Source organism: Gracilinanus agilis, chromosome 1, assembly GCF_016433145.1.
Source record: "Gracilinanus agilis isolate LMUSP501 chromosome 1, AgileGrace, whole genome shotgun sequence".
NCBI classification, from domain to species: Eukaryota; Metazoa; Chordata; class Mammalia; order Didelphimorphia; family Didelphidae; genus Gracilinanus; species Gracilinanus agilis.
Window position 1 is genome coordinate 283,045,735 of NC_058130.1, and position 18,076 is coordinate 283,063,810.

Sequence of the window (18,076 nt, forward strand, 5' to 3'; positions counted from 1 at the left end):
TTGATTGAAACTGCACTTTCCAAGTTTACCAGTGTTATGGGATTTAAAACATTCCTTTATCCTACCTGCAAATTTTGATTAAATTAAAAGTTGAGATCATTAAGTGAAGTAGTATAAAGGCAGGAAAGAAGAGGACTCAAGGCAGAATCTCATGAGACATCTATGATTGGGGAGCATGATCTGGAAGAAGATCCAGTAAAGGAGACAGAAAGAGTAGTCAGATGGGTAGGAGGAGAACCAGAAGTGATTGTTATCCCCAAAACCTAAAGAAAACATCAAGGTGGAGAAGGGTGATCAACAGTGTCAAAGGCTTGAGTAGAATGAAGTTGAATAGAATGAAGATTGGAAACATAATCTTGGATAGTTGCAGAAGCTGGATTGTTGTGATTAAAAAGAGAATGATTCTCCTAGTGTGGCATAAGTTTCTTGAAGTTGGAATAGCAATGAGAAAATCAAGAAAAAATAACTGCTAACTATTGCTATGAAGACTGTCATAGGCAAGTCAATACAAAGAATAAAGTACTCAATACAAAGACTAAAGTACTGAAGATTGGGAAAAGGAAATTTGTACTGATGAGATGTACTTTTTTTCCACTTAAGTCTATTCCAAAAACATTGCAGAAGAAAATTCAATCTTGACATAACCACTATACCAAAGGTTCCTGATCTTTCCTTGTTCCCCATACTCTTCGGCTTTCAGTAAATCTTTCCATATTCCTTTTTTCAATGTGAAAAGAAGTAAATTATGGAGTTACCATGAATACACATATAATAAAATGAACTAATAATTTTTTCACCAAGAAAACTTTTAGAAAACAACTCTTTCATGGAGGTATTAAAATCATAGTCAAGTAAATTAGTGAGATCCTTGATTCTGTTTCATGGCAACCAACAGTTTTGTCCTTTTTATAGTTATTAAAAAAGGTAACTACATATCATATTCAGTCTCCAGTTTTCTCCCATCAGTTTTAAAAGTTTTCCATTGTTCCACTCCAACTTTGAACTGCAATTTGGAGTTGAATGAAAATAGGATCAATACTAATATATTGTCATAAACAGAATTAAAGCCTAGTAAACATAGCAAGAACGAGATACCCTTCTTGAAGGGCATACCAAATTTTTTGGAAAAAAAATCATTGATTAGAAATGAGTTTCTGGTTATTTGGGAAATTATTACTCTTTAACTGTGTTATTGCCCTAATGATTTCTGTTATAATATTTTCATCTTCTAATCTCATGCATTTGACTGAGACAAATGTCTCTTTCAAATTTTTTCATATGCTAATACTCTCCTTTTACTAGCCCAGGCTCATTATTCTCTGTCCAATCCACAATTTTTTCACTACCACTACTTCTTTTGATTATTTAAGTAGAAGAAATATAATTTCTGCCAAATATTCCTCATACCCTCCTGACAACCTTCCCAAGGCTAGGTACTTTTACTGTGAGACATTTACCCAAAAAACATTTGGGAGATTTTTTCCTTCATTAGTGGGTCTAGAAGTCTTGTTTCTGTGACTATAGAACAAGAATGGGAATGGTGAACTCTGATAATTATATTCTTTTCTTGGGAGGTGTAATTGTTCCAGAATTATATTAATTCCTAAATAGAGATGAATACTGCAACAAAAACTTGTACTAATCTACATGTTATAAAAACTTAGGATATTTGTTTCCTAATTTAGACTTTGACAGATCAATTGTAATTTTTGTCATATGGCCTTTTAAAATTTTTTTTTGTGCAAACCTTTGAGGCTGGCACTTGAAAGAACAGTAGTAATGCTCCCCAGGAACCCAAAGACATTTCAGGAATTGGGTATTTAGACAAATATGCCAATTAAAGCCCTGTTTTAATTTGCTGAGAGAAGAAAGGAGGTAGTGCATCAGTTTTAAAGTTTCTATTGTTCACCCCTAGACTGTGAACTGCAATTCTCTTTGTGTCTCTTGTCTATCTCTGTGTTTCTCTCTCTATCGCACATTTAGTGAAGGGCCCTGAAAAGCACAGAACTTGGGCTCCAGGAGTATTTCCTCGAATCTTGAAGAAATGGTTGATATTTGTACGTCATAAATATAACATATGTCTAGAAGTCTCTGACTTAGTCTCCTTTTGCCTTCATGCTTTTCTTTTAGTGTGAGAGGGCAGCATCAGTCCCATCAGGGTATCACAAAGAAGGAATGTTCTAATTACTCATTGGAAAGATGAGGTCAGGGACCAGTAATGGTAGGTAAAAGAATCTATGAGAATCTGACTTGTAGAATGTACCCTTCTGGTTATACACTGAATTTTCTTGGGATGGCAAATCTACAAACAAATTCTCAAAAGGAATAGGGGGTTTTTGTGCATGCACACACACATATTAACTCCTTATACACATAGTGAACTCCACACACATATACAACACACACACACACATATTTATATTGAATTTGTTGTGAGGAAGATTAAGTAGTTATTAAATAAGAATTAAGGTATACCTAGCAGAAAGGAGCTGGAGCTGGGAATTCCAAGATGGAATGAAGGAGCAGGAAGAAGTGACTTGTGCTCTGAGAGGGACTCCATTAGGGGTTAGCACAAATGGTGGTTAGCCCTGGGAGATCTCAGAGTAAAGGACACCCTACATCCTGATTTCCCTGGGATCCTGTGTGGTGGTGGCATCTAGCAAAGAGGACAAGATCTACAGTGCAGTACCAAGGGAAGAGGAGAAGTTTGGGATCTGGTGGACAGGGTCTCAAGCATACCCTCTCAACTTGGTACCTGAGTCCACCTTGGCTCTTGGCAACCAGAGATCATCGGTGCATTACAGTGAGAACCCAAAAGCCATATCAGCCCTTAGCTGTGCTGCTCAAGCCTGGCAGGACCCAGAGACTCCATTACTGCCCTGCCTGCTTAGATCTTTAGATTAGAGTAGGGAAATCCTCCCTTTCCCTGTGGTTTTGTCATTAGGTTTTAAGGTTTTAGAGAAGAAATCCCTATCCCACTTTTTAGTTGAATATAATTAAAACCTGTTAATCCCTTTTACCTTGCCTGCTTGTTTCTAGATTCTGGTCTAGGGGAAGCTGTGTGACAGTTAAGACCAACTGCTATTCTTGTGTGAATCCAGTAAACTCTGGTCTTTCCATCCTGGTCCAATCTCTCCTAAACCCCAGTGTGTGTACCCACAATCACTTAGTTTTATTATAATATCCCTGGTGTCTCCATTATTTACCTATATTACCTACAAATTCCACCATGTAACAGTACCTTACATGTGTTTAATTTTAAATTATTGCAAGGAACTCACTGAAGAACTTAACTGATCCATGTTGTCAGGAGTGATAGGCATGCAGCATTATTGGATTGATTTGAATGTCCTGATGGCCTTTAAATCATTTGGTATTAATGCACAGAACCGTGGTGGAAGCTAACCTTACTAGCCATTTTTTAGCATCATCTTTTTATATTTTCATTACTGGGAATTTCCACTGAACTACAGAACTCAAAGTGTTTATATAATTTTCAGGGAAAGAAAGGGAATGAATGAATGAGTTCACAGATGCCTTAGGAAGGATCCATTAGCTCAGTGCCAGATGCTTGAGTGATTGAGAGGTGATTTGAGATTAACTTGACTAAATTAACATTTATAGAAGTTAAGGTTTGTAAGTAAGTGCTGATAAAATTACTGACAAGCAAATAATGGCCATAATTGTGACTGGAAATTATCCACTAAAAATGAATCTTCATGGGGCAGGTGGGTGGTTCAGAAGAGAGAGAACCAGGCTTAGAGACGGGAGATCCTGGGTTCAAATGTGGCTTCAGACACTCCCTTGCTGTGTGACCTTGGGTAAGTTACTTAACTCCAATTGCCTAACTCTTACTGTTCTACTGCCATGGAACTGATACTTGGTATTGATTTTTAAGACAAAAGGTAAGGGTTTAAAAAATGAATCTTCATGATAAATTACATTTTTGAGTAATTCAAGAAAATATGGGAAGTTTTCTATTAACTGAAGTAGACTGAAATTAGCAGAGCAGAACATTATACATAATGACTACAATAATGTCAATCAAAAGAATAGTAAAAGAAAGATGGACCCCACAGCATTGTAAAAAAAAAAATCTCAGGGGATGGAAACTGAATTGTACCTCTCTCTTCCTCTACCATAAAGTGGGAGCCTGAGGAAGGAGTAGAATGTTTCACATTTTGCCAGACTGAATTCTTTTTATTTTTTATTTTTTTATTTTTTTTTTAACCCTTGTACTTCGGTGTATTGTCTCATAGGTGGAAGAGTGATAAGGGTGGGCAATGGGGGTCACACAGGGTCACACAGGGTCACACAGCTGGGAAGTGGCTGAGGCTGGGCTTGAACCTAGGACCTCCTGTCTCTAGGCCTGACTCTCACTCCACTGAGCTGCCCCAATTCTTTTTATTTTTGCTGATATTCGAAAAGATCAAACTCCAAAATCTGAATAATTTTAGTAAGAAACTTTTAGGTCAGTTAGTAGAGGAGAGGGCAGCTGGAAAAAAGGGATGACTTCCAGTTTAGTCTCAGCGAGATTTACATTTTATAGGGTTCAGAGAAGAACTGTAGGCAGCAATTAAGCTGTTTTGAAGAAGGCAATTCCCAAGCAAGATCCACTAAGCTGTATTAATATACGGTCATAGATGACATGCATGATTTTATATCGATTGGGCCTGTGCTAAGAAAAATGTGTGTGTGTTTTTGCTTTGAAAGATACTTATTGGGAAACAACATCTCTTTTTCCTAACTAGTATACTTCAAAGCCTCATTAATTTTACAAATATTTCTTAGCTTCCAACTAATATATATCTTCAGAAGGTAATTGATTTCAAATGTTTTAACCTATTTCATCTGACCATTAGAGCTTATTTTTTCTGTAAAGATGATGTTATTAGTGTAATGAAATATGATCTTTTGGTTATAATATTAATATAAAAAAATCTTAAGAGTTAAGTCTTACTGGCAGCAACCTATCCTAAACAATAAAAGCACATAGGCCAAGAATCCTAAGCCCAGATTTTATTTACTCAAATAACATAAACCTCTGACAGGAAGGGGTGGCAACAAATTATTCATTAACTGTCTTCTTAAAAAGTTCTTTCAAGTTAAGCAATATTTTTAAAAGCTGAGAACCGGATCCTCCCTGTGAACTATTTTTCCCAGTACGGAATCTCTTGTTTTTCTTGCCTTGTATTTCCTTTTAAAGTACAGCCTTTCTGTTTGTCTCAGTTCTCCAATGTGAATGATCAATGGAGTGACATAATCTGGTTATTTCCTCTATTAACTTTCTCTTTGTGGAAACTAAATAATCAGCAGAAATTTGCTATTCAGTGAAACTTAACATTACTTTTTCAAATTTCTTCCACTTAAAAACTTAAATGGTCAGAATATTGAGAGACTTAAAAATTACAGAGAACTTCATGCTCGCAATAAAGATGTTCCCAAACTCCCAACTTTAAGAAAAGGCTTAATTTTGCAATTAAATAGATCTCTAAATACATTAAATCAGTAAGATAGCCAGGACACATCAGAACTTTGGGCTACTAGGCAACACAGTGGAGATAAGAGTGCCTGGCTTGAAGTCAAGAAGACACTCTTTCCTGAGTTCAAATCTGGCCTCATATCACCTTTGTGATCCTGGGCAAGTCACTTCACCCCATTTGCCTCAGTTCTTCATCTGTAAAATGAGTTGGAGAAGCACTTGAAGCAGCAAAGTTTTCATTACTTTTTCTAACCCTCCCTAACCCCCAAACCCAACTCACCCCAAGTGGAGAGAAAGAAAAAAAAAAGAAAACCTTATGGCAAATATTCATAGTTAAGCAACATGAATTCACATAGTGGCCACATCAAAAGTGTTCCTGTAAATGTATAAATAGTTCTCCTGGTTATACTCACATCACTCAAGTTTTCAAGTTATACTATTATTATGAAGTTATGCAACCTAGAATTTTCTGGAATGATCTCTTTGACAATTTCATATAACATAATAATATTCTATCACATTCATATATGACAATTTGTTCTACCAATCCCCAATTATCTGAGGCAATCTAAGACACATTCTAGTTCTTTCCTTTGTTTTTCTTTATTTCCCTGTAATTTATTTAACTTTAACTTCACGACAGCAATAAATCATTTCATAAATTAAAATCTGAAGCATAATACTTTCCAAATCTATATTTTAGAACAAGGAGGGCATATGATTATATTTAGTGAAAAGCTGAATATTCCCTCACGTGCCCAAATCAAAATGAATAACATTATATTCTGTTTCATGTTTTAACATTTCTCTTTTTAAAATCAGATAATTTTAAATCAGATAATTAAAAATTTCACGTTAACTTCTCTGAATGAATAAAACTTACTACAGTAGGTAAGATTATGTCTTGACTAACATTTTTAAGTATAATTTTTTTAAAAGGTATTCAATGGATAGTATTATACAAACACTTTCACATATAACACTGACATAGAGATAAAAGAAGGAGCATGGATTCTCATGTGTAAGGAATGTATAAGGATGTTTCCTCATGTAGCATCTAGGAGAGTGTATTTCCCTTTAAGGGATTTCTGTGGGGTGAGCTTCCATTAAAACAGATCCCTCTTTTCCTGGTTTAGCCTTTTGCTGCCTCAAGTACTAATCTGGTATGTTTATATCTCTGTTATTAATCTCTTTTAAAGGCTATCCTGTTATCGAATTTGTACTTGCTTAGGGACATGATTTCAGTGTGTTTCCACAGTATTTGTGATTAATCAATGAAGTCACCTTTGTGCCTTAGTTTGCTGAAGAATCTCTTTTATAAAAATCTCAATCTTCCTCAAGTTTCAAAGCTAATTTTAAATACACATGCTCAAATTAGCAGCAACTGCATAATTTTCTTTTATATAAAAAGGGAAATAAAATGATACTATAAAAATGTTGAGGTCCCCCACTAGCATAGTTTTACTATTTTCTCCTGATACTCATTTAATTTTGCCTTTAAAAATGTGGAGACTATGCCATTGGGTGCATATATTAATACTGATATTATTTCCTTATCCATGTGTCTTTTTATTAAGATGTAATTTCCTTCCTTATCTCTTTTAGTTATATCTTTTTTTGCTTTAGCTTTCCTGAGATCGTGATTGCTACTTCTGCCTTTTTTACTTTAGATGATGCACAATAAATTCTGCTTCAGCCCCTTACCTTTACTTTGTACATGTATACCTACCTCAAATATGTTTCTTACAAACAACATATCATAGGATTCTGGGTTTTTTTTTAAACCCTTACCATCTGTCTTAGAATCAATACTGGGTATTGGTTCTAAGGAGGAAGAATGGTAAGGGCTAGGCAATGGGGATTAAATGACTTGCCCAGGGCCACACAGCTAGGAAGTATCTGAGGTGAAATTTGAACCCAGTACCTCCCGTCTCCGTGTCTGACTCTCAATCCACTTCTGTTTCCTGGGTCAGTTCTTTCTGTTCACATTCATAGTTATGATTATCAAATGTGTATTCTCCTCCAAATTATTTTCCTCATTTGATCCTGCTCTTTCTACTTTCACTCTGACCCTCCTCACAAGTGTTTTGCTTTAAATCACCACTTTGAACTTCCCCCTTTCTTCTACTAACCTCCTGTCCCATCCCATCTTATTCCCGTCCTACTTTTCTATGGTATAAGTTAGGATTTCATACCTAAATGAGTATGGTTGTTATTCCCTCTCTGAGCCAGTTCTGAAAGAGAGTAAAGTTTAAGCATTGCCTCTCACACCCTTATCCTCCCCAACATTGTAACAGTTTTTCACATCTTTTAGGTAAGATAAATTACCCCATTCCACTTCTTCCTTCCCTTTTCTCTCAGTACAATCCTTTTTTCACCCCTTGATTTTTTTCATATCATATCATCTTAATCATTTTAATCCCACACCTTATGTCTCCACATACTCCTTGTAACTGCTCTAATACTGATAATAATTTGAAGTTACAAATATCATCTTTACACATAGGAATTATAAACAATTTGATCTTATTGAATCCCTTAAATTTTCTATTTCTTTTTTATCTCTTTATATTTCTATTTAGTCTTGTTTTTGGACCTCGGATTTTCTCTTTGGGTTTGGTCTTTTCATAAGGAATGCTTGGAAGTCTTCTATTTTATTAAATGAACATTTTTTTCCCCCATGAAAAATATAGTCATTTTTTCTGGGTAGGTGATTTTGGGTTGCAAACCTAGTTCTTCTACATTCTGGAATATCATTCCAAGTCTTCTGATCTTTTAATACATAATTAATTAATTATTCATTAGCACATTATGAAGATGCTAAGCCCTGACTGTAGCTCCATGGTATTTGAATTTTTATTTTTTGTTCTGACTGTGTTTAGTATTTTCTCCTTGGCTGAGGGCTCTTTAGTTTAGTTTTAATATTCCTAGGAGTTGTCATTTGGGGACCTATATAGGAGGTCATCTCTGGATTCTTTCAATTTTTGTCTTACCTTTCATTCAAGAATATTAGGGCAGTTTTCTTTGATGATTGTTTTGTACTATGATGTCTAAGCTTTTTTCGATTGTGACTTTCAGGTAGTCCAATAATTCTTAGATTGTGTCTCCCAGCTCTATTTCCAGATCATTTGTTTTTTCCAATGAGATATTTTGTATTTTCTTCTATTTTTTCATTCTTTTTATTTTATTTTTTGATGATGTATCATGAAGTCATTAGTTTCTGGTTTATAAATCCCAGCTCAAGGTAATCACCCTGCCTGTGAAAGCCAAGAGTTAGGACATGAGCTCCTACCTAAACTCAAGGAGAGGTTTACAAGTCCCAGGGCAAGACAGCCTACTGTGCGCCTGACCTGATCAAGCTCGCAGTGAGGCCAAAAGCCCCTGCCCAAGCAAGTTAGACTCTGAGCTCCAGATCAGAGTAGCTTACAGTGGTTTGAGTTCTGCAAGCCATCAGTAGTAGTTCCAGGGAGTGATGAAATCAGCGGGATGTGGCTTTCAGAGCTGATCATCATAATACCTTGGAAGAACTGAAACTTAAAGAAAAGAAGAAATAAAGCTAAAGGTAACAGCAAGGAAAAACTCAAAAAGGATTTTAAAGATTAAGTGAGGCAGAGGAAAAAGGGTGAAGAGAAGTTAAAAGCAATGCAAAGCAAATTTGACCAAAAGGAAAATCTAATGAAGAAAAGAATTTCCTAAAAAGTAAAATTGACCAAAAGGAAAAGGAGGTTCAAAAACTCATAGAAGAAAATCATCCTTTAAAAATTAGAATTGGGCAAATTTTACTTTTTAGGAAACATGATCTGGAGCTCAGAGTCTAACCTGCTTGGGCAGGGGCTTTTGGCCTCACTGTGAGCTTGATCAGGTCAGGCGCATTGTTTCATTCTGTCCCCTGGTTCTTTCACTCCAGTATTCATTTTGATATTTTAAGGTTAGGTGGAAAGGATTTAAGTGGTGCAAACTTTACTTGCTTCTTATTTTGCCATCTTGGCTCTGCTTGTGGAATCATTGATTTTTGGAATAGAACACAGTAATTATTAGAAAGATTTTATTATAATTCCAATATACCTGGCATATAGTAAGTGTTTAAATGTTTCCTGAATGAACTAAAGCATAGAAGTAGGAAAGAAAGTAGGGGGTTATTGGAAGAAGAGTTGTTTTTTTCTTGCTAAAACACTTATTATATAAACCTTAAGTGATTTTTCACTTTCAGATCATCAATCTTTTTTTTAAATAACTGGTTAGATTGCAAAATTTAGGACACATTTATGTACTGTTTCAATTTTTAAAAAAATGTGCCCCCACTATGACCATGACCAATGCTCAGGAAAGACATTTTTATTTTATTTTTTTTTAACCAGAGGTCATACTTTAAATTTTAGCCAAGTTCAGGATATTTGGACTACACAGTGAAATACTATGATACTTTCAACAAAAAGATGGAATTACTTGTGATTAGACTATTTGCCAGAAGCAAAGTGGCAGGATCTTCCTTCCTCCTGCTGGGCCAACTTTGCTGAAGCCCTAAATCTCTCTTTCTGAAAAACAAGGACAATAGGCAGAGATGGGCTGTGGCCAATTCCTTCAAATGTTAAATTTTCTATGAGTAGTTATACTTTGGAAAAATCAGTAAGCACTCTAAATTAGGACTTGATTTGTTGTTTTCTTGATGGTCTAGGTTTAAGCGATGGAGGAAATCTCAATAATGCAGTTTAAACTTAAAAATCTGTTGTTGATTAATTCCCTGCCCTCTCCTGGACCCCCCAAACCCAGTTGTTAGATAATGTAATACATTTTTTGAGGCATGATTTTTTATGGCCTCCTTTCTGGTTTGTGTAATTGATGATTGATATTCTCTTGTCATAGACAGAATAATTAATATATGGGGTAAAAAATAATGTCATGGAATAAGGAAAGAAACAATAAGAAATTAACATAAACCCAATAGAATTGAAGCTCCTTGAGAGCTTTGAGAATTGAAGCTCCTTGAGAGCTTGAGAACTTTTCCTTTCTGTTTTTGTATTCCCAGTTTCTAACACAATGCTTGGCTCATAGCTTGCTTTGTATATAGTTGTTTACTTGTGGTCTCCTTCATTATAGCCTTCTTGAGGGCGTCTTTGCCTCTTTTCATATCCCTATCACTTAGTACAGTGCTGGGCACATAATAGGGACTTAATAAATGATTTATCAAATGATGGTGGAAATTTAATAAATATCTTGCTGAAGTGAGTTGGGGAAGAAGCTAAAGGCTTATTGATCCTTGGATTGAAATGTAACAACCATTCAAGGTGGAAGGGATGGTTAGGTTTGTTTCGGGGTGAGACAAGATGATGGATTAGAGAAAGACACATTCAGGAGAGCTATATGAGGATGTGACTTGTGTTATCTAAACTTTTTTAATCACATAACTTTCAGCCTTGTCTTTGAGGCATCTTCAGATTGACTCTTCCCAGATTCTTTTCTTTAATATTAAACAAAAGAACTCAAAAGACTAAGATCGAATTAATTATAAATTGGTTTTTCCTCTTTCCCTGGAATGAGTTAAAGAAGACAATCAAATCTTACATACATAGCATTCTAATCACCCTGACCATTGTGTTTTTTTCCTAGCTTCTGTGACTATGGCTATTGCATCTTTCCCAAGCTTCAGTAACCTCAACATAACTTGGCTATGGTGCAGCAAAGGTGTGATCTAGCCCAATTTGGTTGTAGATATCACAAATGGAAATTCTCATTTTCTTCAATTAAGCACCCCATAATTTTTCAGGTTTTTATCACTATGAAAAGAGCAACTATAAATATTTTTACATTAATTGGTCTTTTTCCTCTTTAATCTCTTTATAGAACTATTATAGACTTATTCATGGTATCACTGGATTCCAGAATGACCAGGCTAGCTCACAACTCACCAACAATGAATCAATGCATTTGTCATTTTAAGGTTTTTTGACAACATGAGGTAGCATCCCAGTTGCTTCAAATTGTATTTCTCTGATAATTAGTAATTTAAAACATTTTTCACATAGTTTAGATTTTTCCACTGAATATGACTTATTTATATTTTTTGATCATTTATTAATGAGGAAACAGCATTATTTTTTACCTAATACTAAATTGTCTTGACGATTATGACTTAATTAAATAGTTTGAAACTAGATACTGCTACGCTTCCTTCCAGATTTTTTCATTAATACCCCTGATTCTTTGTTCTAGATAAACTCTAGCAGTTTAATTGGTATGGAATGAAATAATTTTAGATAATGTTATTTTAATTATAATAACTTGCCTACCCATGAACAATGACTATTCCTCTGATTATTTAGATCTTTCCTTACTTCAGTGTTTTGTAATTGTACACATTTAGTTACTGTGAGTAGATAGGTAATTTTCCAAAGATGATATCTTTTCTATAGTTCTTTTTAAGTGGATTTTTCTATCTCATTTTGCTGGATTTGGGGGGGGGGAATAATATACAAAAATATTAATAACTTGTATGGGTTTCTTTTGTAATCTTGCAACATTGCTGAAGTGATTGTTTCAGTTAGTTTTTTTGTTAAGACTTTAGGGTTTCTAAGTTAAATGTCATATCTTTAAATTATGATATTTTTTTCCTATTTGCCTTTGCTTATTCTTTCCATTTATTTTTCTTGTATTATTGATATTTTGATTAGGAAAGGTAAAATGGTCATCCTTGATTTACCCATGATCTTATAGGAAAGGCTTCTAGTTTATCATTACAGAAATTTCTGTACCTTGTTTTTAGATAGATACCTATGTGCCTATTTGTGCTCATCAAGAACGAAGGGAGAGGCTAGAGGTCCTCAAAGTCACCTTCCAAGTCTTCAGGAATGCAAGGAAAAAACGAGTCTTTTATATACTCTTCTGATTGGGATGCAGTCTGGGGGGTTGGAGTGTCTAGGGGAAGCCTATATCCCCATATCATTATGACTGCCAATTGTGCATTTCTCTTTATCTTATTCTTTTATACTTTTCCTCCTCTTTGCATCCTACTCCTTTAAGAATTTTTTTTTGCATAAGATATAATTTTCCCCTTAGACTTCCTTCTCTATTATTCCTTTTCTTCTTCCTCTTTTCCTCCTGTTTCCCTGTTCAGTGAAATATATTTCCATACTCAACTAAATGTGTATATTATTCTCTCATTTGACTAGTACTAATGAAAGTGAGATGCAAATGTTGCCTACTGTAATGCAAGGTGGCTAACAGAAACTTTTTGCTTCTGTAATTTCTAACGGTCACAAAAAGTCAGAAGTCTTAGAATCTTCAGAAAGTCAGTTAGAACTTAAAGCTATAAATAGAGGTGAAGTTCCAACTGACTGGGCTTTTGCCTTCTGGCTTTTGTTGTGGCTGGAGGCTTTTGCTGTGGCTTAACCTGTTGGCTTTGGCCTAATTGCTTCAGCCTTGGCCTGGGCTTATTTTGTTTTGGGGAAATTTGGACCTATTTCATTTCTCTGGACCTCTCCCAGATCTCCCATCTCCATCCCTCCCCTTCCCTGAATTTCCTTTGGGTCCTGGTAGAAGGGAGGGCTTGGTGATTAGACATTGTGGGTTTAGTTTTCTATAGGCTAGTAGAGTATCCTCAAATAAGTTACCCCTAGTTTTAATGATTTGATAAAGACTTTACTTAAAAGGCAGTTAAATCTTCCTGACTGGGAGAGCCAGACTCTCTCTGTCTAAACCTCTCCGCAACCCATCCCCCACCATCCCCCCCCTCCCTAGCAGCAATTAGAAAACCGTGAACCCCTCTCTCCTTCTGACTGACCTTGGTATTAATAAATCCCCTTGTTACCCATTCAAACCCTTTGGTGAATCATTGTGTCGAAAATTAAGACAAGGGCTCAAGGGGAAGGAATCATTTTTCTTCTGTTTCCTTGAGGGGAGCTGGAGGCATCCATCTTGGCAGGAAGTACCTCCCCAAGGCTTCCTTCAGCCATCAGTTTGACTGGCAGGGAGGGGCCCCCTTGACTTCTCCCTCAAGAGACTTTGAAACCAATAAGAGAAACCCTCCATCCAAACCTAAACATTTCTTACTGGCCCTAATTTCCACCCTGTATCCTCTGTCTCAAGCCTCTGAGAATAAACCTGTTTGAGCTTCCCTCTCCTACACACCCCACTTCCTTTATCTCCTATATAGGTTCCCATACCTTCATTCCTCCTCCAATCACCTTATAATCACCCTATATCCCCTTTATCCTTCCTCACATCCAAATTGCCCTAGTTGACCCACTCAGATTACCTTACTTACTTCTTGATAACACTACTCCCACCATCCCTTTCTCCTCATTTGTATGTATTTATATTTTTTCAGTCTTTGGACTGTTTTAATATGTTCTGCAGTCTCAGAGAGTCATTAGTTTCTGTTTGTGAGTTCTGATTTTCAAAGTTATTTTCTTGATAAGGTTTTATTTAGAACTTTTGTTCTAAGCTGTTAGTTCTCTTTCCATATCTTTTTTAATAGTTCTCATTATCTTACCCATTTTTTCCCTCTCAAATTATCTCATTTGGCTTTAAAAATAATTTTCTAGCCCTCAAAAAAACCTCAAACCCAACCTCTTAGTTTATTGATTCTATGAATTCTGCTATGATTTGTGTCCAAGTTGCATTTTTCAAGTCTTTTACTATGATGATTCCCATCACCATAATCACTCTTTATAGTAGAATTCTTTTTTGGGGAGAGTGTTGCTTATTTTTCTAGCTTGTTTATTGATTTATGCTCTTCTGGGTATGATGTCTGTCCTGAGCTTCTATCTTCTTCCATCCTTCTGTTACTTCCCTGGCTTATTTACTACTTTGATATTCTTGGGGACAACTTAGACTAGGAACTTGAAAGACTTCAGTTCTCTCTAAATGATATTCTCCAGGGTAAAGTCTGCTTACTGTCCTCTTGGTCTGAGCTTTTAAAGCTCCTGAACCAAATTTGTATCTGAATAAGACCTTGGTTGGCTTGCCCCTGATGAAAAGTTTTAATAGAGCTAACAGGCACTGTGGTATGTGCTTTCTAATTTGATCCTCACAATAATTCCAAGAGGTAGATGTTATTATTATCCCAATTTTACAGATGAGGAAACTCAGGGAAACAGAATGAGTGATTTGCCCAAGGTCACACAACTAAGTGTCTGAGGCCACCCTTGAATTCAGGTCTTCCTGACTTCAGACCCAGTGCACTAAACATTGTACCACTTCATTTCCTCATTTAACCACTTAGCAATGAATTTTTGAAAGGGAAGATATAGCAAGAAAAAAGTATAAACATTTTCCCTATCACCTTGGTGTCTGAGGTGAGGGAGCCCATTAGCTCAGTTTCTACACAGCATTCATTGGTCATACCAAATTCACATCCATATGTGGCATCAATGTCAGATGAGTTCTCATTTTAATTGCAGTTGGACTGTTATCCTGAAGGTCATTCCTTGGTCCTTAGGGCATTAATGATGATTTATCTTCAAAATCTGGCTCACTCTCCTGACCTTTTAAAATAAAAAAGGTGAGTCACCAATCCCTTCACCTAAACAGAAAAGAAAAAATAGAGAGGCAAAGAACTGAAGCTCATTTCTTGGAATTGCATACTGACTTGGATATTTCTTTTTGTTTTTTGAATATAATATCTAATCTAAGAGCGGTGGTAGCAGCAGGAGGGAGAATCCCTTCCTAGAAACCCTGTGCAGACTAAAGAATTGAAGAATGAGGCAGAGGGGAAAGAGCACAGATACTTCAGACATTTTCTAATGTTCCATGTTCTAATGAACATGGAACAAAGCCCAAAGGGAATGGAAATGGAATTAGAGAGGGAAAGGAGGCTGGGTTATATCCAGGAAAGGCAGAGGATCTAGGATCAGGAGGACTTCAAGGCCATGTGGATCCAGTTTCAGGGAAGGAACTGGTATAGAAATCCATAGAGAAATGGTCCTTTATGACTGAGAGAGGTAGTTGGGAGGTGTAAGGATGGGATTCCCTAGAATCCTCTGCTGGCTTCAACTGCCAGCAATTGTCTTCTCCTTTGGTTCCATCTCCTTTGCACAAAATCCCATCCTTAAGGTAGGGAATTTGGTTATGTTCTGTTGAGAGAAGGAGTCAGTTTCAGGAACTCCTGCAGGGTGTCCTGTTCCACAGCCTCTACAAATAGCTGATAGTCCTCACAGTATTTGTTCCTACTGCATATTTGGGGTGGGATCCTTGGGGTCTCCAGCCAGCATCCTCATCTCATCCCATTGGACGTTGTCCTGGGAGATCCTGGATCATCTTTCCATCCAGGATATTGGCCACCTCATTCTTTTGGTACTCGTTCTGGAAATTGGTGACCAAAGTGCTGTAGAACTGGAAACTACTCATACTGTGGCTGTGGCTGGGCTGGGAAAACATGCAGGTTTAGGGATAGTGAGGCCAATCAAATATTGCATCTTACATCATCCACCTTCCATCCAGATACCATCATGGGCACTTTGGGCATGTGACACTTCCCATTATTTGAACATGTACAAAGTGACCATGATGGCATCTACCTTTGGATGATGGATGATATAAAGTGCAATCTTACTGTATGACAGTCTCCATTGAACATGTGATTGCTAAGATCCTTGATGGTTCTATGTAGTCTATTATTATAATATAGTATTCTGAGTATTAAAGAGAATTTTGGTAGTTTTGTGTTTGTTTATTTGTTACATTATAAAATGTTTCCCAATTTAGCCCATCCCATTACTGAAGTTCTGGGTTCACACAAATCCAATTCTTTCTTTTTCTATTCTTGCTTCATTTCTTCTTGGCCTTTGTGGAAAATCCATTTTATTTTTGCTTTGAGTCTCCTCTTAAGAGTTATGGAATTAGATTTGTTATAATTTTTGATCCTGACTGGTGTTTCTTTGATTTACTCATCTCTCTTGCTTTAATTTCTAACTCCTGTTTGCTTTTGGTTGACGTAATTGTCCTTGTTTGGTCTTGGCCTGGGTTCCCTCGATCTTCTTGTAGACTTCTACCTTCAGTGGATTATTTCCTTCTGAATCTTAAATGTTCAGAGTGTTAGATTCCCTCTCTGAGATCAGCTGAGACAGAGTGTTAAGGGATTCAAAAATCTTGACTCTTCGTGACTCTGTTTGGGGTTTTCTTTTGTTTTCTTTTTTAGAAAAATTTTCCATGGTTACATGATTCATGTTCTTACTTTCCCTTTCACCCTTACCCTTCACAGTCTCTGTGTACTGTACTCCCCTGGTTCTGCTCCTTTCACTCTGCATCAATTCCTGGAGGTCACTCCAGTTCACATGGAATTCCTCCAGTTTATTATTCCTTTGAGTATAGTAGTATTCCATTACTAGCATTTACCACAATTTGTTTAGCCATTCCCCAATTGAAGGGCATACCCTCGTTTTCCAGTTTTTTCCACCACAAAGAGCATGGCTATAAATATTTTTGTACAAGTCTTTTTATCTATGATCTTTTTGGGGTATAAACCCAGCAATGGTATGGTTGGATCAAAGGGTAGGCAGTCTTTTAGAGCTCTTTGGGCATAGTTCCAAATTGCCATCCAGAATGGTTGGATCAGTTCACAACTCCACCAGCAATGCATTAATGTCCCAGTTTTGCTACATCCCCTCCAACATTTATTACTCTCATCTGCTAACATTTTAGCCAATCTGCTAGGTGTGAGGTGGTACCTCAGAGTTTTGATTTGCATTTCTCTAATTATTAGAGATTTAGAACACTTTCTCATATGCTTATTGATTTCTTTATCTGAAAATTGCCTATTATGTCCCTTTCCCATTTATCAATGGAAGAATGGCTTGATTTTTTTATACAATTGATTTAGCTTGAGTAAGTATTTCAAATAATTAAATAAATAATTGAATAAATTACTATTTGAGTAATTAGACCTCTGTCAGAGTTTTTTGTTATAAAGATTTTTTCCCAGTTTGTTGTTTCCCTTCTGATTTTGGTTGCATTTGGTTTTGTTTGTACAAAACTTTTTTTAATTTAATATAATCAACATTATTTATTTTACATTTTGTAATTTTTTTCTAACTCTTGCTTGGTTTTAAAATTTTTCCTTTCCCATAGATCTGACAAGTATACTATTCTGTGTTCACTTATTTTATTTATATTTTCCTTCTTTATATTCAAGTCATTCACCCATTCTGAATTTATCTTGATGTAGGGTGTGAGATGTTGATCTAAACCTAATCTCTCCCATATTGTTTTCCAATTTTCCCAGCAGCTTTTGTCAAATAGTGGATTTTTGTCCCAAAAGTTGGGCTCTTTGGGTTTATCATACACTGTCTTGCTGATGCCACTTACCCCAAGTCTATTCCACTGATCCTCCCTCTTGTCTCTTAGCCAGTACCATATTGTTTTGATGACTACTGCTTTATAGTACAGTTTAATATCTGGTACTGCTATTATGAAGGAAGGTACCTTCCTTCATATTTTCTTTCATTATTTCCCTTGATATTCTTGATCTTTTGTTCTTCCAAATGAACTTTTTAATATTTTTTTCTAATTCAATAAAAAAGTTTTTTGGTAGTTTGATAGGTATGGTGCTAAATAAGTAAATTAATCTGGGTAGAATGGTCATTTTTATTATGTTAGCTC

At 36.0% G+C, this 18,076-nt stretch overlaps 1 pseudogene; it reads right to left on the minus strand.

Annotated features, from left to right (window-relative positions):
- Window positions 1-15,545: 15,545 nt before the first annotated feature.
- LOC123250886 lies at window positions 15,546-15,826 on the minus strand (annotated as a pseudogene).
- Window positions 15,827-18,076: the final 2,250 nt, after the last annotated feature.